The following is a 26,883-nucleotide window of genomic DNA, read 5'->3' as shown; positions in this document are numbered from 1 at the left end:
CTAATGTCTGCCCAAGTCCAAGGAAATATTACAGAGTAAGCAAGAATGGGAAGACGGACAAGCACGTTTCCCAGCCGTGTCTGCCCTAGTCCAGAGAATATTACAGAATAAACAAGAATGGGAAAATGGACAAGCATGCTGCCACAGCCCTGTCTGTCCAAAGTCTAAAGAAGGTTACAGAGTCATCAGTATATATTCACATTACAAATGGCTGAAACCATTGAAAGTTCACCTTTTCACAGTAGAAATTGTCATCCTACATTTTGAATTATATTTCTTGATGATCGCTGGTACAGGCTTCAGTAACGGCAGTCAGGAGGGTCTTCATTGATGCAACACATTTCTATTCACTATATGTTAACAGAAAAAGATAAGAGTGGAAAGTGCTCTGTGTTCTGGCTTACGTGAAAGTTTCCCTAAAAGATATTTTCCAAGATTATTCTATCTATTGTCTTTATCTCAGGGCCCAATTGATGTGTCCTTGTGAGCTCCTGTGAGCCCACCTCCAGCTGGGTCATATTCTCAATGTTCAAGGACAGGGAATAATGATTCCAATATTATTTCCTGAATCATTCCCTCCTTTTGATGGGAGATTGGAGATAACACATCAGTGATCAATACCTGAACTTAGTCGAGCTCCTAGATGGCGGCCATGGCAGGTTCTTTAAACTCGTAGTGCTGGTTTTCCACCAGATACCATCCGGTTCTTCACCAGGATCCTAAAAGCGATGTTCTCATCAATCGATCTTCTCATCAACCGCATTGCCAAAGTGAGCAAACTCAATGTACCTTGACATTTTAGCCTGAAGCCTTCTTTTGCCTTTTAGGTGTGTAAGGCAATAGAAGATAAGCATTATTATGCCTAATACTTTTAGGATGTAGACTAAGAATATTACTTGTAGTAGTGCAAATAAAACTGGTGTTTGTAAGGGTATTACAGTATGTAACCAAGTAGCTTGCTTTCCAATTCTATTTGTATATTCTGTTCTTCTCCTGTGTTATTTATCTAAATGCAACAAGAGGTATTTGCTAAAGCACATATTACACTTTCTTAGACCAATAAAAAAAATCTAAGTCTATTTTGTTATCTCATGCCACCTTGGCTTAATGAGGCCAGAGATCACTGTTTTACTTCCATCCCACTAACAAATTTGTCTGTTATTTTCCCCATAGTGATTGATAAATTTCTTAAAGATTTCTCCAGTTCAAATACACCATAAAGAGGAATTAAATTTACCAACCATACCCTGAGTATTGGACCAATGGGCTTTCTTCTGACTCTCATTTTACAAAGGATAAAAAATTAACATTAACTTTCTAGTATTTACTTTGAATATCTAAAGATAATCCTAAAGTTCCCAAAGTGCATTGCCCACACATTCACTAGGAATCTAAATAAGAGATTGTCCATGTAAATTCACTATTAGTTAGAAAGGAATCATCTAAATTAGTATAGCTGGATCCACCACACAAAAACGTATATCTATAAAGGGCACTCGAAGTTTGTCTAGAGAAAACAGAAGGTATAGAAAAATTTACATGTGACAAACAGGTTTCTATTAAAGAATATATGGTTAGCAAGATAATACAGGATGGAGTTGTCCTGTTGGAGGTCTCCAGTTAATCTGTCTAAAATATACTCAGTGTTTTCCCTGAGGGCAAGCTGCCTCTCCTTGGTTTACCTATTAACAGTCATGGGTCGCTTACTAAGAAGCAGAGATGGAGTCTAAGGCAAAATGGAGTCTGAGCCATGAGGTCGACCTCCTCTGAGAATCTGATTTCTTTAAGTTACACAATTTTCTGTATAGCAAGAGGGTAAGAGTTTGATTACAAGCATTAGACAGGTATTTCATACAACATTGTCTTGAAGACTGATTAAACTGATTATTGATTTACCCTAAGCATAATTCTATTTACTGATCTTTGGAGTCAGCTTCTCAAAACAAACTGAATTCTTCAAAAAGAAAGCACAATGCCCAGAGCAAAATGGTCTTGCTAGTTTATCTGGACAATTGTTTGACTCAATGTGGTTTCAGGAATCAGTTTCTTTTTTTTCCTCAAGGCTCGAGGTTTAAGAAGGACACCCAAAGGCGATGGCCTATATAGGTTGCCCCAACCTCTATGAACGCAAGAAATCTGGATTCCAGGAGAATTATATACAGTCTTTCATGGTTCCCTCCTTTGGATCATGAAGTTGTTATAGAATCTTTGATCAAAAATATTCAATAAATGGTAATTGGGCACTATCTGGTTTTTAAGATCCCAGGTACTATACAGCAAATCAGGAGGTAGAACAGAAACACTAACACTAGGCCAATTGTCTGAAATAATCAGTGAACGAAACCATGACCCTAAGATCTTTGATCCACAGAAACAAATCTCATGAGGTGTTCATTTATGCGCAAGCAGCATCAGTAACTAGTTTCCTTGTGCCTCTGTAGCAACCACATTCTGCAAAACCTATGATTGTGTTGTAATATACATACAGCAACATTTATCTGTTAAGGCACAAACTCCCTTGAGAGAGCTAATAGAAAATCTAATGCTATTCTAATTTGTAAAATCATAGCTCAAATTTGAGACACTTTTCTGGTTATGATATTTACAACTTTGCTGAGTTTACCAACAGGAACTTCTAATTCAAGAGTTAAAATAACTAAATGCATTAGGTAGAAAATTTCGGAGAAAAGAGGAAAATGGTTTCTTATATGTAGAAAGTAGGACTGTAAAGTATTATTTCCAGAAAGAAAGGCCTTAAAACATCAGAAATGTTCTCACATAAAACCCATAGTATCGTTTCGTTTACTCAGTCTTATGTTGTTAACTTCCGTTGCAAGTGATTCTGGATCGACCACAGTCTGTAAAATCATCAGCTTCTTAGAGTTCTGGAAATCTTGACTGAGTCTAGTTACAGTCTTTTTTACAAGTTCAATATAATCCATCTTTTTTGTTGAGATATTCTGGTCAAATATTTTCAGAAAATCAGCAAAGTAAAAACTTATCTGCAGATGAGAAAATATGACCATGATTAATTTATAAACATAACTCTTGATAGTGAAAGACCTGATAGAAATTAATTACAAGCATAGTCTAAAGGCCAAAGCAGTTAAAAAAAAAACTTCATATAAAAAATTTTTCTAAATATACCCATTAACTGTATTTTTAAAGAACTTCAGGTGTAACACATAATAATCTTGAGACATAAAACCATATAGTCAGGTTATACTAAGCATATACCAAGATTATTAAGTCTGTAAATACCTGAATAGTAATATTCAGGAATAAATAGTAATAAAAAATAACTTCAAAGGTAAATGATTTGAATTCTCCAGTAAAACTATTGACTTTGATGATGTTAGATTTAAAAAACAAAGTTTGAAATTAAGAAATAATAAAATTATGACATAATATTATTCATTTGTTGTCTAAGATTAGACAAAAACACAAGAGGAAATACTAAGATACAAATTTTAACCCAAAGAGAAAGAATCGGCACGTCTCTTGATTTTAATAACACGTTCTATGCAATTTCAAATAAACCTTTTTAGCACTTTTCCCTTATAATAATTTTGTGGCTTTCCATGAAGTTTCAAACTTGTTAGGAATTTATCATAAGTTACTATGAAATAATACTTTAGTTATTTAACCAAAGATCTCAAAATAAAAACCTTAGCTTTTTTTTTTTTTCCCGAAAGCCACGTAGCTTGTTTTCTGACTCAGGAATCTTCTTCTAGTTAGAGACAGAACCTATGTTTTAGAGCCAGATTACACTAATAAATTAACTCTTTAACTTAGAAATCAAAGAAAATTTTATTTTAACACCAAGAAAACTAATTCTTTGTTTTATATGCTATAAATGCTCCTAAAACCTCATAAATTAAACCATTACACTTTAGACAGACAGATAAAACTTTTGACCATATCAAATAAATTTCTTTTTAATAAACTTCTTAAAGGTTGTCTCTGTTGTATATCTCTTATAGTATATCTCGTTAAATGGCAAAAATGAACTCACTCATTAGCTGACCCAAATATACACACACACACAAATATATATACATCCTTTCTCTTGTGGTATAAAAAGCAAAAGTATATAAGCTTAAATTATGACAGTATCTATTAACTGAATTCAACATCACTAAGTTACCTTAAAGGTCTTAGAAATTATTTTAAGCCTGTACATCATAAAACATAACTAATTGAAATAAAGTTTCTTTAAATATTCCAAGTTTTCATTTGACTTTTACAATTTTTCATATTTTCCCAATCTAATTTAATCAACTGGCTTTGTTCCCAGGCCATTTAAGGTGTGTTTCATTGTGATTTTTATTTGACCTTGGTGGCTGAGGGCTAGGGGCAGAGGAAGGAATCATCTCAATTCATTTACCTATGTTTAAGTCAACCTACACATTTTGAAAGGCAAAAAAAGTAACTCATTTCTTTCTCTTTTGCTGTTCTGGAACTGTTACTTTTAGTCTAAGACAAAACTATCCTTCTTCTTCAACTAAAACACATTTCATATAATATCTAGCTTAAATTACTTAGAAAGATTTTGCTCCTAAGACTGACATACAGGACATAAAGATCTTGGTGCACTTTTCAAACAGACCAGTTTATACCAAAGTTTCTCTAAGAACCAACTAAAAGCCTCAATCATAAGATAGACACATGATGCAGGTTTTCTGAACAAGGAAGGAATTGAAGTTGGAAGATAGTCTTAAAAAAAAAACAATAATTCTTAGCTATAACCTCTAATCTGATAGAAGACAGAAACTTAGACACAACACTCTAGACCAGAAGCAAACTCTTAGAACAAAAGGAGACAGAAAATCACATAAACTCACTGAACAATACCACACAAAACAAGGATATGGGGATCCTAGTTTCTAAAAGTATATGCAGTAATTTTTGGTAAGATCGACGCAATTCAACTGAGAAAACAGGTTCTAGATAAAACCTATTAACTTCCCAGAACTTCAGATGGAGGAATATTAGAACTTTTGACAAAACCTGAGCATCAAGCGTTAAGTTCTCTAAAGAGGAAAGAAAAGACAACACAAACGAAAGAGTGTTTTCCCAAAATGATCACTGAAATTCCAAATTACTTCTGGCATACTCAGTTTATAGCATTTTTCAGTATGAACCCCACACCAGTGTCTCAGTAGCTGAGGGGAAAATCCAAGCTCATTTATCCAAGATATTAAGCTCTAGGGTCCAAGCTTTTGGTTTCTTTTTTGGATTTTATTTCATTCTGCTGGCTAGAGACCTATGCTCTAATTTCAAACCTTGAATACACTAGTTCTTCCAATTGGAAAGTACTTTGAAGCTACCGATGATTTTAATTTTAACATTGTGATTTTTTAATTGAGAAACGATCTCATAAAAAAGGTACAGAACTACCGCTTTTCCCTCCAAATTTCATAACACAGGTCAGGAGCTGCCACCTCCCCTTGAGAATTTGGCAAAACAGGTCAGGAGCTCCCACCTCCCCCTGGAGATCTGGCAAAACAGATCACTATTTTCCAGGTTTTCTGAGTCACAAAAAGGCCCAAACTTTGTGGCTTATGGTGATCCAGGGCTACCTCTTTAATGTTTCAAACACCCAAATTCGGACCTAAATTGCAGTTTACCTAAAGAGTTACCAAGTATCACTCTTAGCCAAATAATCAAGCAAAAACCTAAGAAAGATTCTCCTTAATCAACCAACCGGTTTTCTGAACAAATATGCTGAACAAAGCTTAAGAAAACATGAAATCGAGAACAAAAAAGAAGCAAAGGCTCATTTTCCAAGAGCAGTCATTCTGTCAGTGTGGAAGGGAAGTCGAGTGGGAACACGTGGGTCCAGAAAATAGGACTTCTCTTTTTGTGGGCTTCTACTCCACATTTTTTTTACTCCACAGTCCATGTGTCCTCGAGTTCAACTGGATTGTAGCTTCAGAAACTCTTGACGACTACGCCATTAACTGTTGGAGGGAAAAAACATCACAAAGTTTAGTAAAGCAAAAAGAAAGTTTTATTCGGCATATAATCAAAAAGACAAAAGTTGAGAAGTGGACAAGCATGCTGCCAGAGCTAATGTCTGCCCAAGTCCAAGGAAATACTACAGAGTAAGCAAGAATGGGAAAACGGACAAGCACGTTTCACAGCCACGTCTGCACAAGCCCAGAGAGTATTACAGAATAAACAAGAATGGGAAAACAGACAAGCATGCTGCCACAGACATGTCTGTCGGAGTCCAAGGAAGGTTACAGAGTCATCAGTATATATTAACATTACAAATGGCCAAAACCATTGAAAGCTTCACCTTTTCACAGATTGGCTAGAAACTGTGATCCTACATTTTGAATTGTATTTCCTGACAATGATTGGTACAGGTTTCAGTAACGACAGTCTTCATTGGTCCAACAAATTTCTATTCACTGTACGTTAACAGAAAAAGATAGAGTGGAAAGTTTTGTGTTCTGGCTTTTGTGAAGGTTCCCTAAAAGATATTTTCCAAGATTATTCTATCTATTTGTCTATCTCAGGGCCCAACTGATGTGTCCTTATGAGTCCTTGTGAGGTCCTGTGAGCCCATGTCCAGCTGGGTCACACTCTCTACTCTCAATGAGAGGGAATAATGATTCCAGGATTATTTCCTAAATCACTGTCAAAATGGAAAACAGATCCAGGTCCTTTAAGACTTAGGTCTTATTTGAGTTACAACGAACCGCAATGACCACCCCCATTTTGTACATGTTATCGTTAATAATATGTCCTAAATACAATGTTGCTTATGTTATCATTCTCATGCAAACCCCACAAAATACATAAAGATCAAATTTACAAAAATATTGACAATAAAAGGCAACAGTAATGTAAACTAAAAAAAAAAAGAGATTAAAATTACTTAAGAATTGACTTGGGACATCATCGTTAGTAGGGGACTACTGAAACAGATAGGGTTAACTGTACTGGCAGCTGAACAAAAGCGATGTTAAAAGATTATCATCTAGACGTTGGGTAAACAGGAACCCACCCTGTCAACATGAGGTAAGACTGAAACAACCCATGATTTTCTATCTCCTTAGTGTTTTTCTAGTCTCCTCATCCTTTACAGGCTCCGCATGCATAGAAAAACCAAGCGTGCTGTTTAACCTCCATTAGCCCTCCAAAGATGGCCATGTAGCGCTGAACATCAAGTGGGCTTGCATCACATCCCATTATAAGGGATGCCACGGGCTGTCAAGCGGACTCCATCTTGAATATCAGCGGGTTCCATCTTAGATTCCAGATGCCTGAGCAACCCAATGAGCTTACATCACCATTCTGAGAAGTACCCGCCCCTTGAAAGAAGCCCACTAAATATGCATTACTCTCTTGTCTCCACAAACCCATATAAGCCCTAATCTTGCTTTCCTGTTCAAGTCAGTCTTTTGGAGAGGCCTAGATCTCCACTGACTCCTTTTGCTTGACTCAAGCAAAAGAAAGCTTGCTGAAGATGAAGTTTGTATTTGTGTGTATTCTTACTCGGGAAAATACAAGGATCCTTTGTGTCAGATTGGCAATTGGTAACACAACTACAAGTAAAAGGTGAGTGGATCACAGGTGGTGGCATAATGGTTAAGAGCTATGGCTGCGAACCAAAAGGTGGGCAGTTTGAATCCACCAGGAGCTCCTTGGAAACCCTATAGAGCAGTTCTACTCTGTCCTACAGGGTCCCTAGGAGTCGGAATCAAATCCTTGCCAGCAAACTTTCTTGTTTATGTTTTTTGGATCACAGGTATGGTGTATGCTTCCTTCACAGAAAGATACGCTGCCTCTGTTCCTTCATGATCAATCTGATCACATCTGCCTTGCTGTTTGACTCTTGTAAGGGACTCTTGTTTTATGGCAACCTTGGCTTTCCTGATTCTTCACTCTTCCAAGAACCAGATGTAAGCAGTATAGAAGTCCACTGTAAAAGTATAGGTGATCTGTGTTCTAGGGTAAAAACACCACAAGTTTAGTAAAGCAAAAAGAATGTTTGATTTGGCATCTATTCAAAGAGACAAAAGTAGGAAACAAGCGTGCCGCCAGATCCATGTGTATCCAACTCCAAGGAATATTATAGAATAGACAAAAGCAGAAAAATGGACAAAATGTGCTGCCACAGCTATGTCTGTTTGAGTCCAGGAATGTTCCACAATGACCAGTACATATGAACATTACCAAATGGGAAAACCAAAAATTCACCCACACTTTAAAATGATTGAACCCACCCTACTCCAACAATTCTTCATGACGATCTCTTTTACATGCTGTGCGCACAGCTTTTAAATCACTGAAAAGACTTCCAGTCTTTTTTCAGTAACGGAAAGCTAAATAAGACGTATATGCAACCTGTTTAGACTTACCTACAAATTCGACTTACAGTCGCCGTCAGGAAGCGATCTATTTCATAACCTGGGATAGCCTATCATCATATTTTACAATCCACTTGCCAATTTCTGTATTTTAATTGGTGTATTTAGACCTTTTACATTCAATGTAATTGTTGATTCTTCCCGAGCTTGCGTTTGGCATTTTGTATTCTGTTTATACTTTCTCTCTCTTTTTTACTTCTTTTTTGCTGTCTCTTTACAGATGACTTGAACTTTTTAAAAATCCATGTTAATTTATAGAGTTTTTGAGTGTATCTCTTTGCACAGATTTTTTTTTAGTGGTAAAACAATATATATGTACATCTATATGTATGTATGTATATATAAATCACAGTTTGTCATCATATTACCCATTCAAATTAAGTGTAGCAACCGGTCTTAGGCTGGGTTCTCTAGAGAAGCAAGACCAGTCAAGCATGTAAACATACATATATATAGGAGAGAGAGGTAGTCATAACAAGGAAATGGCTCATGGGGTTGTAGAGGCTGGAATGTCCAAAGTCTCCGGGTCAGCGTGGAGACTTCTCCCAATTCACGTACCATGGGCTGGCAAACCCAAGATTGGCAGGTCAGACATTAGGGCTCTTGCTCACAGGCTTTCAAGACTGACAAATCCAAAGATCAGTAGGCAAGTGGCAGGTAAGCTGCTACCTCAAGTCCGAAGAAACAGAAGTCAGAGGAACAGAAGCCAGCTGCAGGTTCCAGAACAAGCAAAAGCTTAAGATCCTTGCCAAAAAGTCTACCTATACCATATGCAGGCCACACCCTCAAGGAAATCCTTTTTCAACTGATTGGCTACTCACAGCAGATCCCAACATGGAGGTGATCACATATCAAATCTCATCATGGAAGTGATCACATCATCATACAACTGCCAAACCACTGAGAATAATGGTCCAGCCGAGTTGACACACAATCTTAATGATCACACAACCTTACCTCCTTTTTTGGGGGGTGGTGGTTTAATCTTCTGCATTTCTATGCTTGCTTTTCTTAATGATGCAACATGTCTACCATGAGTGAGTCACTCCTACTTTTCATTTTCTTTCTAATCCCTCTTCTTTTCCTTCTCCTTCTTCTCTTCCTTTTTTATGCTTTATTCACTGTTTACTGCTCACATCCAAAGGAATAGGATAATTCTCTTGATGAAGTTTGTACATTAGGATATTCATCCATAATGTGATCTAAGATAGTTTGTGACTTTGACCTAAACCTGGAAAAATGCTATACAGGTAATCCAGAAACAAAAGGGAAGTTTGGGGATGAAGGAAAGACTAAGCTGTCTAGGGAGGAAAGATGCCACAGGGCATGGGATAAGACTATTGTTTATTTCTCCCAATTAATTCAGCACTTCCAAGAAACTGAGAATATGTGAAAACAGAGAATATGTAATTGCTTTTCTTTAGGAATTTCTGAATATGTAATGCAAATTCTTTAGGAATTTCTGAATATGTAATACATAATATCTTATGAATATGTAATGCATAGTTGGTGGTGGGTCACACAAAATCACCTTGGATTGCTTTGTCTTCAATCCACAAGGAAGTTAGAGAAAAATTCTAAGGAAAATACCTGGGAGGTTAACATTTCCTTGACACAAGTGTCCCTTCAAGCTATGTTGGTCTTTCTTCTGCCTACTTGAAGTAGCTTGGAAATCTCCAAACTTCACCTAAAGACATCAGGAGCACTCTCACATGGAGATTTGGGACCCACAACCCTGGCTCACCTGCATATCAGGTGATTCTTCTCCTTGTTGGTAGAGAGTCAACTTGTTAATACCTCTGTTATGAATGGATTCTAATAAAATATTTTCCTGATGTTAAAAGCTGGCATTTCTGACAAGGGGACTTCCTCTTTGAGCTTTCAAACTTTGCTCCCTGGAGCAGTACCATGTTATTTTTGAGGCAGAAAATGTGTGAATGAACCAAAATATGGTGTTCCTCTCATGCTGCAATCTGCTCTCCTTTATTGGGGATTTAGTCCTTGGCTCATATTTCTCTACCCAGATGCGTCATTATTATCAGTGACGTAAACCAGTGAGCCCTCGAAGAAATATGTCACTTCTGAGTACCTCACAATCTCACAGTTTATTAATTCTAAGTAATTATGTTCAGAGCTTTCAGGTGACATTTGATTTCTTTTTTGAATGTTGTTAAATTTTCTTCCAATTGCAAAGTTAAAAATTTGAATACAGAAACTAAATGCTTCCTAGCAACTCTTTCACTTTCAGATTTCTATTACTTTTTAGTGTATTGGTCATGAGGCCTGATGGATAGGCCTCTAATTCCAGATCAGAAGATGGAAGTTTCCAGTCCATAGTTGGTCCCTTGTTTATTGTTGGGCAAGAAGTGGAAGCTTCTTGAATTGACTTCCAGTGGTTGGCTCTAGAGATGTTGCTGGCGGGGGGAGGGAAGGAGTTTAGGTTGTGTCTTCTGGCACAGATCAAGAAACAAACCAAAAACTGAAACCAAACCCTTAGACATTGAGGTTGAGTTGATTCCATAAAGATTAAACCTGTTGCAGTCCAGTGCATTCCCACTCACAGTGATCCTATAGGGCAGAGTAGAACTGCCCCATAGGGTTTCTAAGGCTGTAAATCTTTATGGAAGCCAACTGCCCCATCTTTCTCCATTGGAATGGCTGGTGGGTTGCACCACAAAGCGCCTAACCACTACACCACCAAGGTTCCTCAAAGATCAGCAGTTAACATTAAAGAAAATTAAAAATGGGCCGAATCTCAAGAAGACCTTGAGCAAACCTATGTCCCAATAATTGTCATCATACTAGATTAAGTCAATAGTTTGCATTATGTCAGTGACAGCAAACCACTAGAAGTATTGTATAAAGAGTTGTTATCGACATTATAGTGACCCTGGTTTTCCTGGCTCACAGTCTTGCTCTTGGACTCGTAGATGATGGCCAAGAAAAAGATGTGAGAAATAAAATAGCCCACTCTAAATGATGGAATAAGCTTCTCTGGAGAATTCTAGGTTTCAAATGGCTTGTAATGAAAAGTTAGAAATGTGGTTATTAAGCCTAAAACTGACTTTGAAATCTGGACCCTCACAGAGTCTGCATCACATCAACTGCACTAACCTAGCTCAGGGATTCAACTTTTCCTGACAATTACTGTCAAATACTCCATGGTGAAAACCCTGGTGGTTTAGTGGTTAAGAGCTTTGGCTGCTAACCAAGAGGTCAACAGTTCGAATCCATCAGGCTCTTCTTGGAAGTTCTCTGTGGCAGTTCTACTTTGTCCTATAAGGTGGGTATGAGTAGGAACCAACTCGAGGGCAAAGGGTTTGGCTTTTTGGTTTTATTCTGTAAGTATTGTTTCTGTTATTTGCCTTGCTTTGTAAGCACAATGCACTAATATTTGATAAAGTCAAGGCAAAATCTTCAGGCAGATCCCCCTTCTACATTCAACATTGCTCCCTACCACCACCAATGGAATTTCTTTCGGTTCTCTCAGAAGTCCCCAAGATCGGAGTTTCTGTGCTGCAAACAAAAACAATCTCATGTATGTCCTCCAGAGTGTGCAGTTTGTCTATCCTGCGATGGCAAGACCGTCTCTGAACTCTCATAGCCAGAGTTGTGCATGAAACGAGCTGCTGTTTTCTGCAGAACAAATGATCTAAGTCCATTTTCCTTAGAGAGAGCCTTCTTACTACTTGTGAACTTCAAGGAAGCACAAGAGAGATGGAAAGCTCAGAAATGATCTATCTCCTTGATGGTCCAGAATCCTTTGCAACCACAGAGACCCAGGTACAAGCCCTCTTCCACCCACTTCTTTTCTTCTTTTTTTTAACCTGTGCCTCAACCATCTATGTTTCTTCCCAGCATCTGCAGCCCCTCTTTATCAGTGGACATAGCACTCTGCCCCTCCTAGCCATCTTTCCACTCCCACTTTCTTTGTGTCTACTGCTCCTCTTCCTGGGTGAACCCTCCCCAGGCTCCTTATTCCCCATCCAAATTTCTATGCCAGTGGTTCTAAACCTATTGGATGGTAAAAATTACCTGGGGACAATTCTAAAGTATATTAATTTATGACCCCATCTTATTTCAATGCAGTCAGGAATGGGGAAGTGGACCAAGGAATCCATATTTTTATAAAGTTCTCAGGCTATTATTCCCAAGCTTTGGTGCCACTGAAGTACACCCTATATAGCATGTATGACCGTTATGTTTTTGTGTTTATTATATTACTTTTTAATATCTTTCTGCCCCTGACTTCAGAGTTCTAAATTCTAGTAGTCCAAATTCAGGGTGTCAAAAAACTTATTGCCATCAAGTCAATTCGGACTCATAGTTGACTCATAAGAACCCTATAGGACAGAGTAGAACTGCCCCATAGGGTTTCCAAGGCTATAATCCTTACAGAGGGAACCCTGGTGGCACAGTGGCTGCTTGTTGGAATGGAACAGGAGCTCAGCTAGAGAAAGATGTGGCAGTTTGCTTCCATAGATGCTTACAGCCTTGGAAACTCTGTGGGGCAGTTCTAGTCTGTCCTATAGGGTCACTGTGAGTCAGAATCCACTTGACTCCAATGGGGGGGTTAATCTTTATGGAAGCAGACTGACACATCTTTCTCCCCACAGTGGCTGATGGCTTCCAACTACCTAACTCCTGGTTAGCAGCTGAGCACTTATCCACTGTAACAGTAGGGCTATGTTTTTATGGAGGCTAAAAAAAAAAAAAAAAATTTGTATATGGGAAGATCCTTTTTTGTTTCTTCCAGGTTCTGGTGAATCCAGGTGGCCCTTGGATTGCACGTGCAGTATAACTCCGTGGCCGTCTTTCCTCTATCTGTGTCTCTATCTTGTCCCCGCTTTTATAAGAATACCACTCAAATGGGATTTGGGCTCACACTAACCCAATATGATACTGTGTCAAGATAGCTGGTAACATGTTCAAAAAGCTATTTTCAAAAAAGGTCACATTCTCAGATATTGGGAGTTAGAGCTTCAAGATATCTTTCTGAGGGGGACACAACTGAATCCATTACACAGCTGTACGTATATACCATAGATTATTCAAATAGCTTCCAATTAATGGACATGTGGCTTATTTTTAGGCTTTTTCTATTATACAATTTAAAAAGATTAGCTACTATCATATTTCATTTTGTATTTTTACCCATGTTTATTTGGAATTGATGGCTAACAAAAGGCTTGCTGAATGGGAGGATAAATGCAAATAATATTTTGCTAGCTGCAGCTGTGTATGTTTGGAATCTGTGCATATCACATAGTAGAAACTCCATGAAGATATGTTGGAGAAAAAGAACTGGAATAATTTAATGGAAACACTTCCATGAAAAGTTACTTAGGGCATATCACTTTTCTTTTGGGAGTGAGAAATCCGCAGCCACAACTGCTTTTGATCAGTACAATCAGAACTTAGAGTGCAGTAAGTGGGGTAGAGAATTTCGGGGTAGGGAGGATAGAAAGGAGAATGGTTTTCCATGGAGAGGAAAAAAAGAAAGCTCCCACTAGGACTCGAACCCATTATCTCTTATTTACAAGACTTTTAACCAACCAAGCTATAGGGCTTTTACAAACGTGAGGCTTAATGCTGTTTTTGTTTTGTTTTGTTTTGTTTTTTTCTGCTTAGGCGAAATATTCTTGCTGCAAAATCTACACGGTCCAGACCAGTTTGCGATGAGAATGTGGACAAAGAGCAGACGTTTTGCTTATTCACATGTGCTGGAGAACTAATAACGCATTCAGAGTTTCCAGCTGCTTGTTTGAGTGTCAGCGCCAATAATGCAATTAGTCCAAGGGTAACCCTCAGCAAGTGTGGAGGCAGCCCAATCGTTCCAAATGGGATGCACTTTTCTAAAAACAAACTTCGCCGTTACGTGGCTCATCTTTTATAACTTAGATTCTTCGTTCGGACACCCTAATGAGGGTCTCTAACAAACGAATTTCACTGAGTCTCTCCCTGACAAGTGATCGTCACTTGCACTCACAGCAAGCAGTGATTTGGAGGGGACGGAACGGACGAGAAGAGAAGGCTGGGAGGGTTGAATTCAGCTGCTGTGTCTCCGTCAAAACCGTACCCACCCAGTGCCGTCGTAAAACCATAAAACAAAACAAAACCCCATAGCTCTTTAAAATCCCGAATTGCCAAAAGGGAGCGCTATAATGACTCTAATCAGAAAACCAGAGGTGTAGAGCCTCCTGGGGGAAGGGGCAGGAGAAGAGAGGCCGGCTGGCCACACTGGTTTCCTGGATCCAGGTAAAATTCTCCTAAAGTTAAGAGTCTTTGGGCTCCAGGGAAACCCCGCTGTGTCCTACTCACTCAAGGCTGGTTTCAAGCGCAGTAGGTCATCCGCTCGCAAACAATGTAACTTCTTCTGGTCTCTAACCGGGTCCTTGCACCCTGCGGTAACCCCCGCCCCTGCCCGCGGTTGCATCCCCCGGAGGCTCCGAAGGCGGGATTGGAGAGCTGTGAATAAGACAGCAGCCCTGCTCCCCGGAGAATGTCCGGCATGGGACAGTAGAAGAGCAGTGGAAGTCGAGGTGAAGCTACAGAGCCCCTGGCCCCTAGGACACGCCGGGATTGAAACGACTGAGGGGATCAGCTGGGTAGGCCGACAGGGGAGGGGAGATCCAAGGACCTCGGCCAGATCGCTTTGGTGGGGTGAGAGCTGGCGGGATGTGTCCTCTCAGGGTTTGGGGACGACACCAAGGAATGGGTCATTTGCAAACTGACGCCGGCTCTGGGATCTGGGAAATAAGACCGTCCACACGTGCAGCAAAAACTGGGAAATCTATTTCCACAACAAGAAGCTCTCTCACAAACGCATACATTTACGCACAACACACAGAACCATGACTCGATTTCCAGGTGGGAGCTCCTCTGTTCCCTGGTTGCGAACATAAGGAATAACTTCCCGATGCCCACCCCTGACCCCCAGACGCAGCTGAGGAGAGGCTTCACCTCCGCCTGGTCACAATAAACTCACGGTATTTGGGTACTCGTTTTTTTTATGGAAATAAACATTAACTGTTTTCCCATTTCTACTCCAAAGCAAGAAGCCCTTCACCATGCTCATTTGCTCAGTAATCCTCTGTTCCCCTTCCCAGTGCCTTTGAAAAGTAAGACAGGAAAAGATGGACTGAAAGAGGAGACAAAGAACGAACGGGCTCCATCACTTCATTTGGAATTTTCTTAGTTTTCTGAGTAGTGTTTGGAGTGTGGGACAGCCTGAGGTTTCCAAGCAGAGACGTGTCTTACTGTTTTACTTTCCCTTCTTCGCACTCTTCCTCTACTAACTCATCAAAGGTCTCCAAAAATTGGATCACATTTTTCAGGCACGGATGGCAATAGACCTCAGGTAATTTCAGATTTGTCCGTAGATAATAGTGAAGCGGATTTGTACTTATAAAAGTAGGAGTCGTGTAAGCAATACTTCGGTGCATAAGTAAAATGGCATCCCCAGGCAGCGGGAATAGCTCAGTGCTGAGAGCGTTAGACTGAAGATCTAAAGGTCCCTGGAGTAATCTCCGGTTTTAGCAGTTTTGTTTCCCTTTGCATAATTATGATCATAGCTTTTTTAATATAACAGTTGCATTCCAAGGCTTTAGGAGTGTAGTAGAACAGAGTGTAAATAAAGTTTAGCAAAAACTTCTCCGGAAAGAGGGCGTAGCTTACTGGTAGAACGTGTGCTTTGCATGTGAGAGGTGTAGAGATCCATCCCCAGCACCTTCGGAGTTTTCCTCTATTTCAACACGGTTTAAACTCATTCTTTAAGTAATTGAGCCCTGGGGTCGTCCAGGAGTTGAGAACTCCGCTACCAACCAAAAAGCCACAGGCAGATTCTCGGAAACACTATGGAGCAGTTCTATCCTGTTTTATACTGTCGCTATGCGTCGGAATCCACTCCATGGCAACCGTTTTATACTGTTCCCTCCCCCCGAAGGAATGCAGATGTAGTTCTCCTAATATTTTCAGTACCATTCCTGCACACATAGAAAGTAAAAACATAACCCGGTGGATTCCTTCAATGCTCTTCCATTCACTGGCTCTGAGCCTCTACATCCCTTAAGGAGACTGTGACAACGGAAGGAAGATGTTAAGAAAGGGGCGAGATGAAGAGCGTGGTCCCCAAGGAACCACTTGCAACATCCTGACGCAAAATCCTGCACATTGACTGGTGGTTCACCCTGCCTCTCATTTGTAGTGTTACTAAAAAGACAGAAAGGCAGAAAAAGAGATGGGGAAAGGCTTCTGCAGACAGTTTTCTTTAGTGCATTGTGTTTTCTGGGCCAAAGGATGGAGCAAAAGCAGAAAAGCCTATCTTAATGCCCACCGATTTCTCTGCCGGAGCTTGGCCCAAAATTCAGCGATGGACGGCTTTAGGTCCCGAGTCTTTTTCAATGAGCGCTTGGCTAGGACTCTGGGCAAGGTAACGCAGTCTGGGAATTAGAAGCTTTCCTAATAGGAAAGGAGAAGAAATAACTAGAATCAACACATCCTCAGCCGATATTCCATAATATCAATTTTCCTTTACTACCTCACTAACTCCATTTTCCTCCTTAATTTAAAACTTTAAATAAAATATTTCCTGGAAATCTGAGTTAACAACAAAAGGAGGTAGACCCATGTGAAGAAGCAGGGAAAAGCTTTTCTGTCAAAATGGAAAATAGATTCAGGCAGTATCCGACTTACCACATATTTGAGTTACAATGAACTGCACTTACCATCCGCATTTTTTGTACATCTTGTCGTTCTTAATATGCCCTACATACAATGTTGTTTATGTTATTATTCTCATGCCAAGCATGCAAAATAAAGGATAAACTTATAAAAATATTGACAATTAAAGGCAACATTAATGAAAACTAAGAAAAGCAAAAAAAAAAAAAAGAGATATTCAACTTACATAAGAATTGACTTAGGACACCACCGTTAGTGGGGCACTACTACAAATAATTTTGCTGCTGCGGCATGGCTCAAAATCAGAAAAAACAGCGGCAAACATCCATTAATAATCAGAACCTGGAATGTACGAATTAGGAATCTAGGAAAATGGGAAATTGTCAAAAATGAAACGGACTGATATTGGCCGTTTTGAATCAGACAATCATATAGTCTCCTATGCTGGGAATGACAACTTGAAGAGGAATGGTGTTGCATTCATCATCAAAAAGAATATTTTAAGATCTATCTGGAAGTACAATGCTGTCAATGATAGGATACTATCCATACGCCTACAAGGAAGACCAGTTAATATGACTATTATTGAAATTTATGCACCAAACACTAGGGCCAAAGAAGAAGAAATAGAAGATTTTTATCAGCTGCTACAGTCTGAAATTGATCGAACATGCAATCAAGATGCAGTGATAATTACTGGCAATTGGAATTCGAAAGTTGGAAACAAAGAAGAAAGATCAGTAGTTGGAAAATATGGCCCTGGTGATAGAAACAATGCCAGAGAGCAAATGATAGATTTTGCAAGACCAACAAATTCTTCATTGCAAATACCTTCTTTCACCAACATAAATGGCGACTATACACATGGACCTTGCTGAATGGGACACACAGATACCAAAGTGACTATATCTGTGGAAAGGGACGATGGAAAAGCTCAATGTCATCAGTCAGAACAAGGCCAGGGGCCAAGAACCATCAATTGCTCATATGCAAGTTCAAGCTGAAACTGAAGAAAATCAGAGCAAGTCCACAGGAACCAAAATATGACCTTGAGTATATCCCACCTGAATTTAGAGACCATCTGAAGAATAGATTTGACACATTGAACACTGGTGACCAAAGACTGGACGAGTTGTGGAATGAGATCAAGGATATCATACATGAAGAAAGCAAGAGGTCATTGAAAAGACAGGAAAGAAAGAAAAGACCAAGATGGATGTCAGAGGAGACTCTGAAACTTGCTCTTAAATGTCGAGCAGCTAAAGCAAAAGGAAGAATTGATGAAATAAAAGAACTGAACAGAAGATTTCAAAGGGCAGCTTGAGAAGACAAAGTAAAGTATTATAATGACATGTGCAAAGAGCTGGAGATGGAAAACCAAAAGGGAAGAACACGCTCGGCATTTCTCAAGCTGAAAGAACTGAAGAAAAAATTCAAGCCTCGAGTTGCAATAGTGAAGGATTCTATGGGGAAAATATTAAATGAAGCAGGAAGCATCAAAAGACGGTAGAAGGAATACACAGAGTCATTTTACCACAAAGAATTAGTTGATGTTCAACCATTTCAAGGAGTAGCATATGATCAGGAACCAGTGGTACTGAAGGAAGATGTCCAAGCTGCTTTGAAGGCATTGGTGAAAAACAAGGCTCCAGGAGTTGATGAAATATCAATTGAGATGTTTCCACAAACAGGTGCAGAGCTGGAGGTGCTCACTCGTCTATGCCAAGAAATACGGAAGACAGTTTCCTGGCCAACTGACTGGAAGAGATCTATATTTATGCCTATTCCTAAGAAAGGTGATCCAACTGAATGTGGAAATTATAGAACACTATCCTTAATATCACACGCAAGCAAAATTTTGCTGAACATCATTCAAAAACGGCTGCAGCAGTGTATCAACAAGGAACAGCCAGAAACCCAGGCTGGTTTCCGAAGAGGATGTGGAACCAGGGATATCATTGCTGATGTCAGATGGATCCTGGCTGAAAGCAGAGAATACCAGAAGGATGTTTACCTGTGTTTTATTGACTATGCAAAGGCATTTGACTGTGTGGATCGTAACAAATTATGGTTAACATTGAGAAGAATGGGAATTCCAGAACACTTAATTGTGCTCATGAGGAAACTTTACATAGATCAAGAGGCAGTTGTTCGAGCAGAACAAGGGGATATTGATTGGTTTAAAGTCAGGAAAGGTATGCGTCAGGGTTTTATCTTTTCACCATACCTAATCAATCTGTATGCAAGCAAATAATATGAGAAGCTGGACTATATGAAGAAGAACGGGGCATCAGGATTGGAGGAAGACTCATTAACAACCTGCATTATGCAGCTGACAAGACCTTGCTTGCTGAAAGTGAAGAGGACTTGAAGCACTTATTAATGAAAATCAAAGACCACAGCCTTCAGTTTGGATTGCAGCTCAACATAAAACAAAAATCCTCACAACTGGACCAATGAGCAACATCATGATAAACGGAGAAAAGATTGAAGTTGTCAAGGATTTCATTTAACTTGGATCCACAGTCAACAGCCGCGGAAGCAGCAGTCAAGAAATCAAAAGACACATTGCGTTCGGTAATTCTTCTCCAAAGGACCTCTTTAAAGTGTTGAAAAGCAAAGATGTCACCTTGAAGACTAAGGTGCACCTGACTCGTGCCATGGTATTTTCAATTGCATCATATGCATGTGAAAGCTGGACAATGAAGAAGGAAGACCAAAGAAGAATTGATGCCTTTGAATTGTGGTGTTGGTGAAGAATATTGAATGCTCCTTAGAAGCAAGGATGGCAAGACTGTGTCTTACATACTTTGGACATGTTGTCAGGAGGGACCATTCTCTAGAGAAGGACACCATGCTTGGCAAAGTACAGGATCACTGGAAAAGAGGAAGACCCTCGATGAGCTGGATTGACACAGTGGCTGCAACAATGGATTCAAGCATAGCAACAATTGTAAGGACGGGGCAGGACCGGGCAGTGTTTCGTTTTGTTGTGTTCAGGGTTGCTATGAGTCAGAACCGACTGGACAGCACCTAACAACAACAACAACTACAGATAAAAGGTGACTGGATCACAGGTATGATGAAAGCTTCCTTTGTAAAGAACAGTCTTTGTCTCTGTTCTTTCATGGTCAATCTTATCACATCTGCTTCTTATGACCAGTAAACTTCTAGGAATTTCCATTCCACTGCTGGTAAATTTCTAATGCTTTATGGTTTCAAAAATGTCTCTATCTCTGTATGTATTCCTGTTGAGTCAAAGTATCTTTGGGAAGACACAGAATTTGATGTTTGCTCCCAGCACTCCCATCTGGGATGTCATTACTTCTCAATTTTCTTCTCTGATGTAAATATCCATAGCAGGTAGTCAGGAGAGAGATTGTCTGGCTTCCAAGTCTGATTAGCCTCAGGTTGGTTGTATTCATGGGGTCAATTATTTATTTGTTTTAGGACCCATTTTATCAACAGAGGTAATACGGTCATTTCATGTGTTAGCTCTTTTTCCTGTTATCCACTTGTTCTCTCCAGGCACTTTAAGAACACGGTAGGAAAAATTGAAAGGGTCATGTGGGGACAGTAATACTGGCTTCATAAAATGAGCTAGGAAGCATTCCCTCACCTTCTATTTTCTGGAAATGATTGTGTATAAAAAAAAATAGTTTGGGTTAATTCTTTAAATATTTGTTGGAATATTCTAATAAATCTTTCTGGACCTGGTGATTTTTGGCGGGGCGGGAAGGGGTAGAGGACTTTTCTAAAATTAGAAAATTAAATATCCTCAGTACAATGCTATTCAAAATACATATTCATTTTGGGTAAGTAGTGGCCATTTGAGTTATGTGAGCAATTGGTCTGTTTCAATTAAGTTGTCGAATTTATGTGTGTAGCATAAATTAGACTATTTCCTTATTATTCATTTGTTGTCTGTAGAGCCTATAATGATATCCCCTGTTTCATTCCTGATTCTGACACTTTGTGTTTTCCTTCCTTTTTTTTTTTTTTTTTTTTTGGTTTGCTTGTTTTTGTCAGTCTAGAGGTTTGTTAATTTTATTCATCTTTTCGAAGAACCTACTTATTCTTTCACTGCTTTTCTCCATTTTGTTTACTTTCAATTTATTTCTGCTCTTTTTTTTTAGTATTTCTTTACTTCTGCTTGATTTGAGTTTACTTTGCTCTTCTCTCTCTTTTTTTTGGTTCTTCAAGTGAGAGTTTACGTAATTTACACGAGGCTTTTTCTTTTCTTCTGTATGAATTTAGTGGTATAAAATTCTTTCTCAGTACTGCTTTAGTGTGTCCCACAAATTTTGACATGTTGTGTTTTCATTTTATATCCTTGAGACTTTCTCTTTAACCTATAGATTACATAAGGGTGTGTGGATTAGTTTCCAACTTGGAAAATTTGTTTTCTGTTTCTGTGACTGATTTTTAATTTGATTCCATTGTGGTCAGAGAACCCACTTTGTATGATTCAATTCTTTTAAATTTGTTAAGGTTTGTTCGAGGGCCCGGAGTATATGCTGTATCTTGATTCATGCTCCATGGGGACTTGAAAAGAATGTGTATTCTGCTCTTGTTCGGTGAAGTGCTATATAAATGTTGACTAAGTCTGTTGACAGATGCAGTTTTTTAGTCCTTGTATATCTTTGCTGATTTTCTGTTTAGTTGCTTTTCAATTATTTAGAGACAGGTGTTGAAGTCTCCAACGATAATTGTGGATTTGTCTACATCTCCTTTCAATTCGATCAGTTTTTTCTTCACATATTTTGCACCTCTGCTGTTTGGTGCCTACATATTTAACACTGCTATTCAGGTAGTCTCAACTTACCTTAGTGTTACAATGAAACAGAACTGTTTTTTTTTTTTCCCCACTTATCATTAGTAATAGGTAATACAGTGCATACTTTGTTTCTGTCATTATATCTGTAAGTTTGTGTGTAATTTTTCCAACCTCCCAAGATAAATAAAGCTTGGATTTATACAAATATTTATAATAAAAGGCAATAATACTGAACACTAAGAAGAAGAAATGAGATATTTGACTTATAGCAGAATCGACATAGGAAGGAGTCATTAGAATGGAACCTCCTTGTAATTTGATGACTTCCTGTTGCTTTTGGTGGGTTGATCCTTTTATCATTAATTGATGTCTCTCTCTGTCCCTGTTAATTTTTTGTTCTGAAGTTTTCATTATTTGATATAAATATAGCCACTCATGTTTTCTTTTGATTAATATTTGCATGATATATCTTTTTAAAATTCTCTCTAATTTCTCCCTAACTATATAATTATATATATATATAAAAGGAGTTAGTTGTAGATACCTTATACAGGCAGTCCCCCAGTTACAAATGTCTGACTTCGAGACAACTCCTTTTGCCCTTTAGTGTTACATAACTTTGCCCTCACTTTGAAATGATTGAGTCAACCCTACTCCAACAAATTCTTCATCACAATCACTTTTTCATGCTGCATGTACAGCTTTTAAATCATTGAAAAGGCTTCTAGCCTTTTCTTGCACTAAAGGAAGACTAAGAAATGTATGCATTTGTTTTGAATTTTCTACAAGTTAAAAAACAATTTATTGTGCTTTAAGAGAAAGTTTACAAATCAAGTCAGTCTCTCATACAAAAATGTATATACACCTTGCTATATACTCCTAGTTGCTCTCTCCTTAATGAGACAGCATATTCCTTCTCTCTACCCTGTATTACCATATCCATCCAGCCAGCTTCTCTCCTCCTCTGCCTTCTCATCTCCCCTCTAGAAAGGAGCTGCCCACGTAGTCTCGTGTGTCTACTTGATCCAAGAAGCTCACTCCTCACCAGTATCATTTTCTATCTTATACTCCAGTCCAATCCCTGTCTGAAGAGTTGGCTTTGGGAATGGCTCCTGTCTTGGGCTAACAGAAGGTCTGGGGACCATGACCTTTGTGGTCCTCCTAATCACAGTCAGATCATTAAGTCTGGTCTTTTTATGAGAATTTGAGGTCCGCATCCCATTGCTCTCTTGCATCTTCAGGGACTCTCTGTTTTGTTCCCTGTCAGGGAAGTCATTGGTTGTAGCCGGATACCATCTAGTTCTTCTAGTCTCAGGCTGATGTTTCTCTAAGATTTGAATTAAAGACTAAAACTCACATTCGGTTTTCTTCAGATTTCTGTAGAGCAAAAAATGGGATGAGAGGAGTGAAAAAGCAGAGTTCCTTAGAGAGGTAACTAGGGTGAAATGAAGCCCTTCTGTGTAAGAAAAATAATTAAGAATACCTGAACAGAGACTTGAAATCTGGACCCTCAGATTGAAAGCCCACTGCTCTACCAACTGAGCTACCCAAACCTGCCTATGTAGTGTTTCCTGAGCATCTCTTTTAGGCTTCTTTATGGCATTGCAATGTTCTAGCTGCTCTTTGGTAATCTTGTGGGGCCTTTCTTCTCTGTCCTACTGGTTCTCTATGCGTTGGAATGGACTTGATGGCAACAGGTTTTTTTGTTTTTTGTTTTGTGGTTGTATGTTGCCAACTGGTTTCATATTTCATGTGTTCAGATAGTTTTCCTTGAATTCTCCTTGTTGGCAAGAATATTTTGTTTGAAAGAGGTGGTGTCATCCATTGGATCATTTCTCTTCCTTCTGTCTTTGCCTTGTATCTCTTTAAATTTTAACAACCAGAGCACGACCCCAAGACAGAGCACTGCCAGGTTTCTGACGGCACGGATAGATGTAGAGGTCTTCAATACTTACCAAATGTTGTGAATTTATCCCTTTGTTCCTTATTTCCCCACTTGCACCTATTTTTCTTGAAGCAACACGAATGCTACTCTTTTTCGTATCTCTCTGCATTGTCTTGTACATCTTTCTTGCAGCCTTGGGAAACAGGAGAAAAGAGTTGGAGAGAATTTGAAGATGTATGAGAATGTATCAAAATGATGGGGTCGCAAAGGAGCCTGGGTTTAATCTTCTCCATCTCTGTGCTTATCTTTCTTAAGGATGTACCTTGTTCACCAATGTGAGCCACTCCTTCTTCTTAGTTTCTTTCTCCTGTTCCTCTTCCTTCTCCTCCGTCATATCTTTATTCACTGTTTGCCGCCACATTCAAAGGAAGAGGATAATTATCTTTATGAATTAATGTACATTAGGACATATCGTCCAGAGTATGATTTAAGATAGTTCGTAAGACTTGAGCAAAGCCTGGAGAAAATACTGTACAGTCAATCTGGGAATGAATAGGGAAGTTTTGCTATGAAGGAAAGACTAATCTCTCTGGGGAGGAAAGACAGAATATTTCCTCTGGGAAAAGAGTGTTGTTTATTTCTAAAAAAAAAAACCTCAGCACTTCCAAGAAACAAAGGCTATGTGAAAACTGAGAGAATTTGTAATTGCTGTACTTTCGGAATTTGTGGATTTCTCTTTTCTCCTATAGGCGGGGGTGGGTCATACAAAACTGTCTTGGATTCATTTGTGAATCAATACCAAGAGAACTCAGGGATGACTTTTAAGCAAAATATCTGAGGGGCTAGGATTTCACTGAGAGAAGTGCCCCTCCAAGGTATTTTGGCCCACTTCTCCCACTTGAAATAATTTGGAAGCCACCAAATTACACATCAGACCTCTGGACCACTTACCAAGTGAGGTTTGGGACCTACTCCCTAGTTCCTTGTGATTCTTCCACTTGTTGATAGAGGATGAAATTGTTAAAAACTATGTTATGAACAGATTAAAATAAAACATTTTCCTGGCATAAAAAAGGGGCATTTCTGGCAGGAGGTGCTCTTGTTTGAGCTTCCAGACCTTTCTCCTCAAAGCAATGCCATCTTATCTTTGAGACGGGAAAGGTCTGAATGTACCAACTTTTGGAGGCTCCTCTCCTCTTGCTGTCATCTGCACGCTTTTATTGAAGAGTTTTCTTCTTGACTCTTATTTCTCCACCCAAAAGCATCATTATTATCAGTGTCTTAGAGGAGTGCCCTTTAAAAAATAGGTCATTTCTGATCATTGCACAGTTTATTAATTCTATGTAATTGTTTTCAGTGGTTTCAACTGCTACTTGATCCCTTTTTGAATGTTGTTGAGTGTTCTTCCAATTTCCAAGTTAAACATTGGAAAACAGAAACTGAATGCTCCCTGGTAACACTTCCCCTTCAGATTTCGACTACTTCTTTAGGGTATTGGTCCCGTGGCCAGATGGAAAAGGCCTCTGATTCCGGGTCAGGTGATTGAAAGCTGGAGCCCCTTCTTGGTGCCTTATTTCTCCTATGGCAAAAAGTAGAAGCTTCTTGAATTGGCTTCCAATGGAGAGTGTTTATTTTAGGAAACAAAAGCAATTGAGATGGATCTGTCTATTCTTACCCTTCTCAGCCCTCTCTCTCCTCACCCCCCTACATAGTCCTTTGGCTGCATCTCCCTCAGAAATCTTGGTGTGGTGTGAAATGACCATGTTATGTGACTTTATTTGAAGTTCTAAAGACAAGAAACTGGAATTCTGTAGGCGAATGTAAGAAATGTAGAAGGGAAGGAATTTTAATTAGGTACTTGCCACTTCTCATGGCATTTTATTTCAGCTAGGTGTGTGTGCAATATGGGATGTTTTCTACAAGAGGGTGTTTCAAAACCTCCAATGAAAGTCGTTTTACGATAAACCAGATTAACGAGCCTGATAAAACCCAGAATCGCACAAGAAAACTTTTAAAATATTAAGGCTAATCTCCTCTCGAACTGAACCACTGTGGCCGCTGGTAGAGTCCGTCGCTCGAATGTGGATATTCTACTCAATGTTGGTGTTAAGTGCCTCCGCGTTTCTTGATCGCTGTGGTTTTGGGTTGTTCAAGGTCGTCTAATCACGCATCCACCACTGACTGTTTTGTCAAGGATCCTAAGAAAGGGCCATTTTAACCCACTGCGATTGAGTCAATTCCGACTCGTAACGTCCCTATAGGACAGAGCAGAACTGCTCTATAGGGTTTCCAAAGAGAGGCTGGTGGACTCAAACTGTTAATCTTGTGGTTAGCAGCTGAGCTCTTAATCACTGTGCGCGAAACCAAAAAACCAAACCCATTGCCGTCGAGTCGCTTCCGACTCCACTGGACAGAGTAGAACTGCCACTTAGGGCTTCCAAGGAACGCCTGGTAGATTTGAACTGCTGACCATTTGATTAGCACCCTTAGCTCTTAATCCCTAGACAACCAGGGTTTACAATAATGAATGGAAGAAAGCAAGGGCTCATCGGGGGTTTGAACCCGGGACCTCTCACACCCAAAGCGAGAATCATACCACTAGACCAACGAGCCACCACCTTAGGTTATTGTTACGGTCAGGAGAAAGAGCTTTAAGGATTCCTCTAGTCTGACTGAGCAGGTAAGACTGCTTAGATGATTAAAAGAACTAAAAAATCTTCGTTGGGCCATTTAGTTTTCTCCTTTCTCTCCGTCCTTGTTTTTCTACCCTGATATTCCATGATACGCTAACTAAAACCCAGTATTTATGTACTAGTTGTATCTGGCAAAATCCTTCTTGCTTTGGGGTAAGGACTGGTTCCTTTTCTTTCCCTTCCTTCTTGTCTTTCTTTTGCTGACGCCCTGCCCTGGCATATACTAAGCCCCAGGAAGCAGAAATGGGAGAAGGCTAAAAGCAACCAGTTGGACCATCGGCTTCCTTTTCTTGTGAGAAGAGCAAACATAATAAAAGAGATGAGAGGATGAGGGTTGCTATAAAGTGAAGAGAAGATGCCAGGGATTGAAGCAGAAAACCCATGAGTGTGAAGCACGCTCTCTAAGACTGAGCTACACCACCTGATGGCTGACTAGCTTGGTGATGACTCTTGTTTTCATAA

The 26,883-nt window shown here is 39.3% G+C and overlaps 1 long non-coding RNA gene and 1 other non-coding gene across 2 annotated transcripts in view; both read right to left on the bottom strand.

Moving 5' to 3' along the window:
• Positions 1-2,801, bottom strand: part of LOC126077500 (uncharacterized) — a 137,251-nt gene extending 134,450 nt beyond the window's left edge. Inside the window, exons 1-3 of the long non-coding RNA XR_007517762.1 lie at positions 2,779-2,801; positions 622-719; positions 233-350 (exon numbers count right to left, since the gene is read on the bottom strand). This is a non-coding gene — a long non-coding RNA (uncharacterized LOC126077500). The remainder of the gene's footprint in view (positions 1-232; positions 351-621; positions 720-2,778) is intronic.
• A 23,468-nt stretch (positions 2,802-26,269) lies between these two features.
• Positions 26,270-26,341, bottom strand: TRNAP-UGG (transfer RNA proline (anticodon UGG)). The gene has a single exon. It is a non-coding gene; the product is annotated as a tRNA-Pro (tRNA).
• Positions 26,342-26,883: the final 542 nt, after the last annotated feature.

This window comes from Elephas maximus, chromosome 1, assembly GCF_024166365.1.
Source record: "Elephas maximus indicus isolate mEleMax1 chromosome 1, mEleMax1 primary haplotype, whole genome shotgun sequence".
Taxonomy (NCBI): Eukaryota; Metazoa; Chordata; class Mammalia; order Proboscidea; family Elephantidae; genus Elephas; species Elephas maximus.
This window is presented reverse-complemented; position numbering and strand designations above follow the sequence as displayed.